Below are 10,838 nucleotides of genomic sequence, written 5' to 3' on the forward strand. Positions count from 1 at the left end.
CCATGGAAGGCATACAGATGATCCACAGGCACAAGAAAAGATTCTCAATATCACTAATCATCAGGGAAATGCATATCAAAACTACAATGAAATAATACCTCACACCTGTCAGAATGGCTATTATCAAAAAGCAACAAACAGTAAGTGTTGGTGATGATGTGGAGAAAACAGAACCCTAGTGCACTGTAAGTGGGAATGTAAATTGGTCCAGCCACTATAGAAAACAATATGGAGATTCCTCAAAAAATTAAAAATTGAACTACCATATGACCCATCAATTCCACTCCTGGGTATTTATCCAAAGAAAATGAAAACATTAATTAGAAAAGATATATGCACCCCTATGTTTACTGCAGCATCATTTACAATAGCCAAGATATGGATGCATAGATAGACATAAATGTCTATCAATAGATGAATGGGTAAATAAGATGTGATTTTATATATATATATATATACAATGGAATACTAGCCATAAATAGGAATGAAACATTGCCATTTGCAATGATGTAGATGGACCTAGAGTATTATCCTTAGTGAAATAAGTCAGACAAAGACAAACACTGTATGATTTCAATTATATGTGGAATCTAAAAAACAAAATGAATGAACAAACATAAGAAAACAGAAATAGAGTTACAGCTAAGAGAACAAACATGGGTTGTCAGAGAGCAGAAATAGGTGAGAGAGGTTAAGAGATACAGATTTCTAGTGGCAAAATAAATGAGTCATGGGTATGAAATGTACAATGCAGGGAAAATAGTCAATAACTATGTAACATCTTTGTATGGTGACAAGTTGTAACTACCATGGTGATTGTTTTGAAATGTTATGAAATAGCAAATCACTATGCTGTATAACAGGAACTAACATATAACTATGCTAGTTATTATTATACTATAATGTACACCTAGTTATATATTATACTATGAAGTATAATGTAGGTCAATTATACTTCAAAAATAAAACAAATAAACTCAGAAAAAGAAATCGAATTTGTGGTTACCAAAGGTAGGGGTTGGGGGGTAGTGGGAGGGGGAACTGGTTGAAGGCAATCAAAAGGTACAAACTTCCAGTTATAAGTACTAGGGATGCAATGTACAACATGATAAATATAATTAACACTGCTGTATGTTATATACAAAAGTTGTTAAGAGAGTAAATCTCATCACAAGGGAAATAACTTTTTTATTTCTTCAACTTTTTTATTTCTTCAATTTTGTATCTATATGAGATGATGGATGTTCACTAAACTTATTATAATAATTATTTCATGATGTAAGTCAAATCACTATGCTGTACACCTTAAACTTACACAGTGCTGTATGTTAATTATATTTCAATAAAACTGGGAGAAAAATATAATACATATGGTAGAAAAAATAAAATGCATCCTCATAATATATTCAAGGAAATAAATAAATAAATAAGTATTTTTAAAAGTATGGTACTGTCATAAAGACAGACATACAGACCAAATGGAACAGAATTAGAAAGCCCAGAAATAAGCCTTCCCATATATGGTTGACTGAATTTAGTAAGGGTAGCAAGAACACACAATAGGGAAACGATAGTCTCTTCAACAAATAGTGCTAGAAAACTGGATGTCTACATGCAAAAAAAAAAAATGAAATAGGACCCCTATCTTAACACCATTCATGAAAAATCAACTCAAAAGAGATTAAAGACTGAAAAATAAAACTGAAACTGTATAACTGCTAAAAGTAAATATCGGGGAAAGAAGGCACAAAGAAACAATCAGCATTCCTATACTTATCAAAGAAATTTTCTGTAGCCATTTACACCTGGTCTTGAGAAGCCTACTAGGATATATGAACTATATATATTTGAGATATATGAACTAGTTTGCCTAAAACCACTTGACTAGAAACTGCCATGAAATAAAATACTAAGTTTTCAAAAAAAAAAGAGGAAAAAAGCCTTTCAGTTTTAACCACTCTGGTAATATGTGGGGAAAAAAATCTAAGTCTACACCAAAAAGTGAAGTCAAGTTGAAATGCAAAGAAACAAAACAGAAAATTTCACAACAGAATACTTTATCTTAGTACAGTGCCTGGCATATAGTAGGAGCTTAGTGCTATTAATGAAGATGACAACTGCATTTGCTCTTTTCAGATGTATATTGTTCAATATTACATGATTAAAGGGAGGATATTTTTCTTAAAATGATAGGTACAAACTATAGCAGGTTTGTATGCTAAAGGTAATGATCTAATTAAATAAGAATAAATTAAAGGTGTAGGAGGAAAAAAAGAGGAGAGCATTAGGAGTGAAGCCCTGAAAAAAAAAGAGACGGAATGGAATCTAGAACACAAATGTAGGAGTCTTTGATGGGAGCAAGGATACCTTTCATATTACACAAGAGAAGGCAGAGAGTAAGAACACAGACAGTTGATTTGACATTTTGAGTGATGAGAAGTTACGGAAGCTTCGTATGATTTTTTTTCTATTTTCTCAGTAAAATATGATACATCATCTTCTTACATCAAGAACATATTAAAAGTTTGCTATTGGAAATATTGCTCAATTTATGTCCTGCCAACTTAAGAAAAAAGTCTTATTACTGTAAGTATTGACAAATATTTAATTGATGTTATCTGTAACAAAAATTTTGAGCTCCTTGGGGCTAGCTAAGAACTGTACTTTATTAATCTTTGAATATCCCATTAATCTTTGAATATCCCATTGTGCTTAGCAGAGTGCTTACCAATACACAGTAGTTGACTAATGTGATACAGAACAAAAAGATGAGTTTTGGAATCAGACAGATTTTGTGTCTAATCATGGGTCTGCCATTTATTAGCTATGTGTGATATTAGGTAAGTTACTTAGTATCTCCAAGCTTCAGTTTCCACATTTGTAAAATGAAAATAATATTTTCTTCAGAGTGTTATTGTGAAGATGAAATAACAGAATGAATTTAAGTAAATCATGTAGCATAGTGCCTAAGAGTGTGCTCATAAATGTTTAACAACATTTCGGGAGTGGGGAGCCCTGATTTGTAGAATTTACCAGTTTCCATGATGTAAATATTCCCAACAGACCAATTTCAAGTTGTCAGTGTTACGTCATTGAATGCAGAATTGGGAAGAGATGTGTATAATCAGTTCTCAGAGGCTGGCGCCAGCTCACTCCAACATGGCAATGGAGGGGCACAATAAACATCGTTTCAACATTATAATTGTTAAAGATGTCCAATCATTGTTGAAAATGTGATTAAGAACAAAACATTGTCATTTGTCTGCATTTGGCACTATGTGTGAATTTTATCAGAAGCTTTATCATAGTCATGGCAATGGTGTAATCTGGAATTTGATATAAGTATGCATATCTAACTCAAAGTTCCTTCTTCTGTTACAAGAAACAACTGACTAATGATCCAGCAAAGCTTTGGTGGGGTAACAAAGTAGAAATGACTATAAAATACTGTCGTCAAAATAGACAAACTGGAAAATACAGGCTATACATTTGAGGAGGTCTTTATTGGAAATGAGCAACAGAAACTCATAGGAGAACCAACTTTGTTTTGACTTGTGAAAGATGTGACAAATAGGACCGTAGCCAGGAACCAAATTTGTATACCTCATATGAAATTTATAAAATTGCAAATGAGAAGTGAAAGTTTGAAAAACTATGTTAAGATAAATGTTAATTATCCTGTTTCCACCATCTAATTTACTAATTAAATAAAATATTATACAACATACGTAGAGAAACTTTCAGAAGTCTTCCTCAAAATATAAACAGTTAATATCTGATTAGTTACATCTTACAATCATTGAATTGGTATTTAATTGACATCTTCAGTTTTTCCTCATAGCATTCATGATCCTCTTCCATTTTTAATGAAGTGTATAAGAAAAGGCTTTCAACATGCAGAATTACCTTTATATGATGTACAAGTTATATCTAATCATAACTACAGTCGTCGACTGCTCTTAGGACAGAGCTCACTATTTGCTATCAGAATATTTCTCTTGCTGTCTCTCACTTCTTCAAATAAAATATTTTCAGAAATAGTAGTATGACCTTTCCTTTATCCTAACCTTTCATCATTGATTTTCAAATGTTTCAAGTGTTTTACTGATGCTTAGAGACGAATTTCTGACTCACGAAATATCCTTTCAACTCAAAACCTGGATGGACTTTAAAATGCCAACTCTATGAATAAAAGGGATGTTTTCTTTATTGCTAGAATTGCTCTAACTTGTTTTTCAGAGTATGTCATCTTATAGAGGATATTCAGTTATATCCTAGAGCAGAAGTACTGCTTTTGGAACCAAAATAGAATTGAGAAATTTATAGGCATAGGAGTCTATGCAATGTGTTTCTCTCAAGATCATAGGGCTGGAGTCTGTTTGAGTATGTGCATTACTCTTATGGAGCCAGGCTTCATCACCCTGCAGGGAGGCAGAAGCTATGAGTAAACAGATCCTGAATATACACTATGAATTTGGTTATGATGCTGACATTCTTTCATTCTAAGTATTTTTGAGTAATCTATGTTGAGTCATGTTGCATAAAAATATGTACGTACGTTATTAACATACACTCCTAATATTCAAAGTCATATACCATGCAACCTTTCCCTTATTCATAGAAACCACAAAAATAACTTGATTTGTTTACTCTTAATCATGACTTTAAATATGCTTAAGTGATTCTTAATAGTGTGTATCCAAAACGTCTGGGGAGCTCCTTTAAAAAGTAGATAGGAAGACACTACCCTTGGAAATTCTGATTCAAGGTCTGAATTGTTGCCTGAGCATTTATGACAAAGCTCCACAAGTAAATCTAATGTGTAGCTGGGGTTGTGAACCACTGTCTCAAATAGTAACTCAAAACTATAAGGCAGAAAGTACAATGTTTGTTTTCTAAGAGGCCTGCTACTCAAAGTGAGGGCCCCAAATCAGCAGCATCAGCATGACCTGGGAGCTTGTTAGAATGCAGAACCCTGGCCCCACCCTAGACAAACTGAATCAGGATCCGTATTTAACAAGCCCCAAGGTCTCCTCATAAGTACATTAAAATTTGGGAATCACTGAATAGGGTGAGCAGATTTAGCTATTTAAAAATGAGAAAGAAGGCCAATCTTTCTTCCTAGGAAACAATAATAAAGCTAATATCTCACTGTTGAAGTATAAGTGATCTTTCCTGAATACAAACTCTAGATCTCTAAGTGGTGGCTGAATACAGCCTCTTTACTCATCTCCTGAATGAACTTGAATGGCTTCCTGTTCTTCAGCTAAAAGGTTTTTAGATTTCACTTTGGAAAGAGACTCTTGGAGCTTTTGGATCACAGCTGAACAAATTTGGGCTCTGTGCAAGTAGAAGTGAATTCATGTGTAATTTTGTTGAAGTTAGTAGAGAGATGATTCTCTATCCTCACAGGACACGTCTATGGGTGTTGAACAACAGGGCCAAAATGAGGCAATTCTTTCTGCCTTTCTCAGATGACATGATGTGACAGAATTCTCCCCTACGCTCTTTGCTACTATTTACTCTGTTTGCAAGGCTAACATAAGTAATTCCACTCCCAACATCATATATGTTGAAAGTGAAATAATTGGTCTGATATTTCAAAAATCTATAAACAATCTGTTCACAGTAAGGAGATTTGTTGCCTGTATCAAATAACATAATATATGCTACTTGGGTTTATCTCACTGCATCTATTTCAAAAACTGGTCTTTTGTTATGCTCTCCCTCCCTTCACTGTACGGTCATATATCAAAATTCATGATTACATGTAAGCAAAAAAAGGTAACAGATTCATAAAACAAGCTATTGCTATAAACTGTACTATTTGTGAGTGTGTATTACACAAATATAATTGCAGCCTAATAGAATTCTGTATGAATGCAGATTACAGTTTTTAAAGTTGGATTGACGTTACTTGAAAAGAGTAAATTAAGCATTTAAGTTTTAGGGGTGTAAGCAAATGAAAATGTAATTCAAATCTAAGGAAGAGTTATGGTACTCAAAGGAAACTGCAGAGCACTCATTTGCATTTTAGTAATCAGTAATAGGGGTGATGAGGTGTCGATTATGTTCCACGTATGACCTTTTTAAGTTTCTAGGTAATGTACCTCAATTAATTGTCTGTGGCATCATAAAGAACCCTTTTCACTGCAGCATGACTATGAAAAGCAATAAAATTCTTTCAATGCAGCTGAAGTATGAAATGCACAACTGACCTTAGCACTTAGCAGTAGCTCACTGTATTAATGCAGATTTTCTGTTCGCATAAATTACAGTGCGGTCAAAAATCTGACTAGCTCAACTAATGCTTTCCTATAAGACATGCTGAGTTTTGTGAAGTCATAGAAATGACCACACTTTAAAATTTATATTTCATTACCAGCTGTCTAAATATACACTGAAAACTAATTAAGAATTTTAGTACTACCATATAGAGCCGAGTTACAAGGTATTATGGATGAGACAACTTTAACTCTTATTGAAGGCTTTTCTATTTGTCCCTAGGCTTGCCACAGACCATGAAGAAAACCCAGAAATCATCCGCTCACCATTCATTTATTGACTGTCTACTGTCTGCCAGTCAATGAGTATGCATGTTTAGTGACAAAAAAGTAATAATAACAAGAGGTAGATAAGACATAGTTCCTGCCCTCAAGGAGTCTACAGAATAAAAGGAGGCATTGATAATCACTATGCAAATCTAACCACCTCTCTTCCAGAAATAAACAGTAGTTCTGAAAACAGACATTATGAGTAGATTGCAGGCCTACAGTATGTTGGTGTTAGGGGTGGGAGGAGTGGTAGGGAAGCAGAATGTCTTAAGATCTATTTCTTGAAAGAAGAATGACAATACAGAACTCAAATGAAAACAGGGGCAATCTGGGAGGCTCCCGGCCTGTCATATCTTGTTTTAGGAACCTGTAGTATTCCAAACTTAAATGCATTAACACCACTTCTGTGGCAGCAATTTATGAACTCCATTCTTCCATTTATCATTCATTTTAATTAAAATTATACAAGAATTTATCATGTAGCAACAGACGGAACATTACTGCCATTCCTTGGCACTGTATTTATATTTCATGTACTACAATTAGACAAAAAGATTATGTTTGCCTTGGCTTAATCACTGTGGTGAAACTGGGCTACCACCTATTAAAACCCTGAAATAAACGGTCATTCCATTATGACAGCCTCTGTGTTCTAGGACCAGTCTTTCTATCTTGCTCATAATTCAGGATTCTAGTCTGAGATTCCCATGAATATGTATGTGCATGTGTGTGCATGGAAGAAAAGCTTTCTCTAAATTCTCATATATGTATACTTAAGATTACTTGTATTTATTTTTTGAGATAACAACTGACAGAAAAAAATTACTTTTAAAGAATTCTCCAGTTTCTTGAGTTAACAGAAACAAAATAAGTGATATTCAGAAGTATCTTTACTAATATTTTATTATAAAATACAAAAAGACATAACTAAGAAAGTAAAAAAAAAACCTTACTTATGTCAAAGGTAATGATGGTTACTGTTTTATTTATTTATGAATTTTTTCTTTGAAAATGTGCATTAGGGTTACACCTTACATAAAATTTTATACCTTACTTTCCATGTCACTTTATATTCTTAAAGTCACTTTAAAATGAAATTTACTAACATTTTTGAGGTTCACATATTAAACTTGTATGTCATTATCTAAGCTATTATATTATGAGACCTAAAAATATACCCTTAAAATATGATCCTACATAAGTGGTCAATTTTAAATTATGGCATTAACAAATATATTATGTGTGCACTATTTCATTTTAACCCACTAGACTATGGACAGAAAACAAAAGTATTTGAGATACTCTATGTACAGTTTGAAAATACAGAAGGGGAATATAATTTTGGAATCATGCATTTACTCATTAAAAAGTACCTAAATTCATGTATGCATTTTTTTCCTATTCAAGGGGTTTTTCAAAGTCCACAACAGAAATTTAGTTGTTCATTCACTTACGAAAAATCATTGTTTATATAATGTTCAAATGTACAAGAAAAGTTCCTATCTAGGAGTTTAGAATAAAACAAGATTTAGGAAAACAAATTCTAAAACGTTGTGTATTTAAAGATTAAGAATAACATCACTGAAAAACAAAGGGCCATTTTCTAAAATTCTCTGGCATTCAGGGTCAGAACATTGTAAAGGGTAATTTTCTAGTAAATGTCAGTTGGTGTTCTCCTAGGAGATAGTGGAAAATAGGGATGGAAGGGTTGTAATGTTGGCCCACAAGTAGTGCCAAAAGTCCTTGGAGATAGGAGGTAAAGCGTAGGGAAAAGAGGCCAAGGGTAAGGTAAACCAAGAAGCAGAAGTTGGGAGAATGGATGAGTTTACAGCAACAAAAAGTAGGAAAGAAGTAGAGGTCTGACCAGATCAACATGTAGACTAGCTACAACTTAGGTTAACAAGTGGTTGGGAAGGCCCTGCACACATAAACATTCGCACATACGTACACACACACAAATACTCAGAGGTGGTACTAAAGGCTATAATTTGACTCCTTTGAGATGTTTCAAAGGAAACAAAAATAAGATGGTTTTAAAGGAAAACAATCATAGGGAGGCTATTAATTCAGCACTTCTTTGTCAATTCCATTTCCCAGAGAGATTATAAGTATGTTCAGAGTGAAAGGGAAATATCATAGCAGACTTTGTTAGACATTTAATTCTGCTGATCGTCCTCTGAATCTACTACCGAGAGGAGAAAAGAGGTATATAGCTTTTGAAAGGGAATGCAGGCTTGCAAATTAACATATTACATCATCTCTCCTTGTCAAAATCATTTTCACCCTTCAATATACCTCTCACTACTCCTAGGAGGCCTATTACGATGAGATTTATTTTCTTTTGAACTCACCCATGGCTTAACAACATAATCTGCTTCAGGTTAAATGTTGGGTATGTTTGTTGTGTCTCCCCCGCCCCGCCGCCACTCCATGAGCTTCATGAGGACAAGAACCTTTAACTTTTTATTCTTTTTTTTTTTTTTTTTCAATCCATTGGATCTCTAATGTTCTGTTAGTGGAAACCTTACTCTCCTCCCTCAATATTCTTCCCATTGTTTAAATACTGAATCTCTGTCATCATGGTGAAGGAATCCCAAACTACCAATTATATTAAACAGTGGTTCTCAATCATTTGGGTGCATCAGAATCATCTGGAGGACTTGTTAAAACATAGATTGCTGGTCTCCACCCCCAGAGATTCTGCCTGGGGCGGGCCTGAGATTTGACATTTCAAACATGTTACCGTTTGCTGCTGGTGGTGAGGAGCTCTAAATAGAGCAATCCTATTCTCCAGGGGTTGCCAAACTATGGCCTTTGGCCAAATCACATCCTCAGCTTTTTTTTTTTTTCCACTTGCTTAGGACTATTTATTTTTATAATTATTTTACTGATATATAATTCACATACCATGTAATTTACACATTTAAAGTACACAATTTAACGAGTTTTGTTAAATTCACAGATTGGTGCAAATATCACAATTTTTAAAAATTTAATTATTTTTTTAATTGAAGTATACTCAGTTTACAATGTTGTGTTAATTTGTGGTGTACAGCATAGTGACTCAGTTTTACATATATATGTATGTATATTATATATATGTATATATATATATTCCTTTTCATATTCTTTTTCACTATAGGCTACTATAAGTATTGAATATAGTTCCCTGTTATCATCACAATTTTAGAACATTTTTATCATTCCCCAAATAAACCCATACCCATTAGCAGTCACTCCTCATTTTCCCCTCAGCCTGTTTCTGTAGGTCTGAGAACTGAGCACAGTATTTTACATTTCTAAAAACACATAAATCAAAAGCAAAGATGAACATATGACAGAGACCTTATGTGGCCTACAAAGCCCAATATATTTACTATATGCCCCTTTACAGAAAAACTCTGCTCACTCTTTTGGACAAAAGATTACACCACCATTCAATATAAAAATTCAACATCTCAGAGTCAGACACTAATAAGAAAGCTAAAGCAAATTCTTTTTCACAATATCCTAAGAATTGCCTCCTGCCTCAGTCTATGGTTGATCTATCAGAGGCAATAATAAATTAATTATGACAAAACCTGATTAGCTACCAAGATAACAGTCATCCCAGTGAAATGACCTTAGGGTGGAAGAAGCTTGGAGAGACAATGTGATGGGTACTGGACTCTGGGTCTAATTTCTCTACTAAACTGTCTGATTTTGGATCCTCATTTCCTAATCTCTCTGAGCCTTTTTTCTCTGCCAAACAGAGGTAGGTGCATATTATTTATGTATCTTTACTATTGAACTCAAAATTGTTGTGAGACTAACTAAATGGTGGATGTGAAAATGCCTTATAAAATATAAGATATAAAATATAGAAGTATAAAGTTGGTATTATTATTGGTCTACCTTCCTAACTAGTTGAAGAAAATTTAGGGCTGCCAAATAAAATATTTGTATACATACTTATATTAAAATATTATTAGTTGTTTATTTGAAATTTATATTTAACTGGGCATTCTTTATTTTTATTTGTTACCTAATAGCAATCCTAATAATAACATAATCTTATTTGCACATTATATTACATGCTTTAGAAAGTAATTTAACATGCATCATTAAAATAAATGAGTATCTGCAATAATGGTTATATCATTACCTCTATTGTACACAGAAAGAAAATGAGGCCTAGTGAGGTTAAATTACTTGTCAAAAGTAATGCAAAAAGTAGGTATGTGTCAAGTGTTGGAATCAGTTTTGAATCCAATTACTGGGAGCTATTTAAAAATATGTTTCCTA

General features: G+C 33.4%; 1 long non-coding RNA gene across 1 annotated transcript; it reads right to left on the minus strand.

The window, feature by feature from the left end:
• Positions 1-171: 171 nt before the first annotated feature.
• On the minus strand, positions 172-7,712 carry LOC116662123. Its single transcript, XR_004318107.1, has 3 exons — positions 7,640-7,712; positions 3,689-3,691; positions 172-183 (listed from the first exon to the last, which is right to left on the minus strand). It is a non-coding gene; the product is annotated as an uncharacterized LOC116662123 (long non-coding RNA).
• Between the last annotated feature and the right edge of the window lie 3,126 nt (positions 7,713-10,838).

The sequence above is a fragment of the Camelus ferus genome, chromosome X (assembly GCF_009834535.1).
Source record: "Camelus ferus isolate YT-003-E chromosome X, BCGSAC_Cfer_1.0, whole genome shotgun sequence".
NCBI lineage: Eukaryota > Metazoa > Chordata > Mammalia > Artiodactyla > Camelidae > Camelus > Camelus ferus.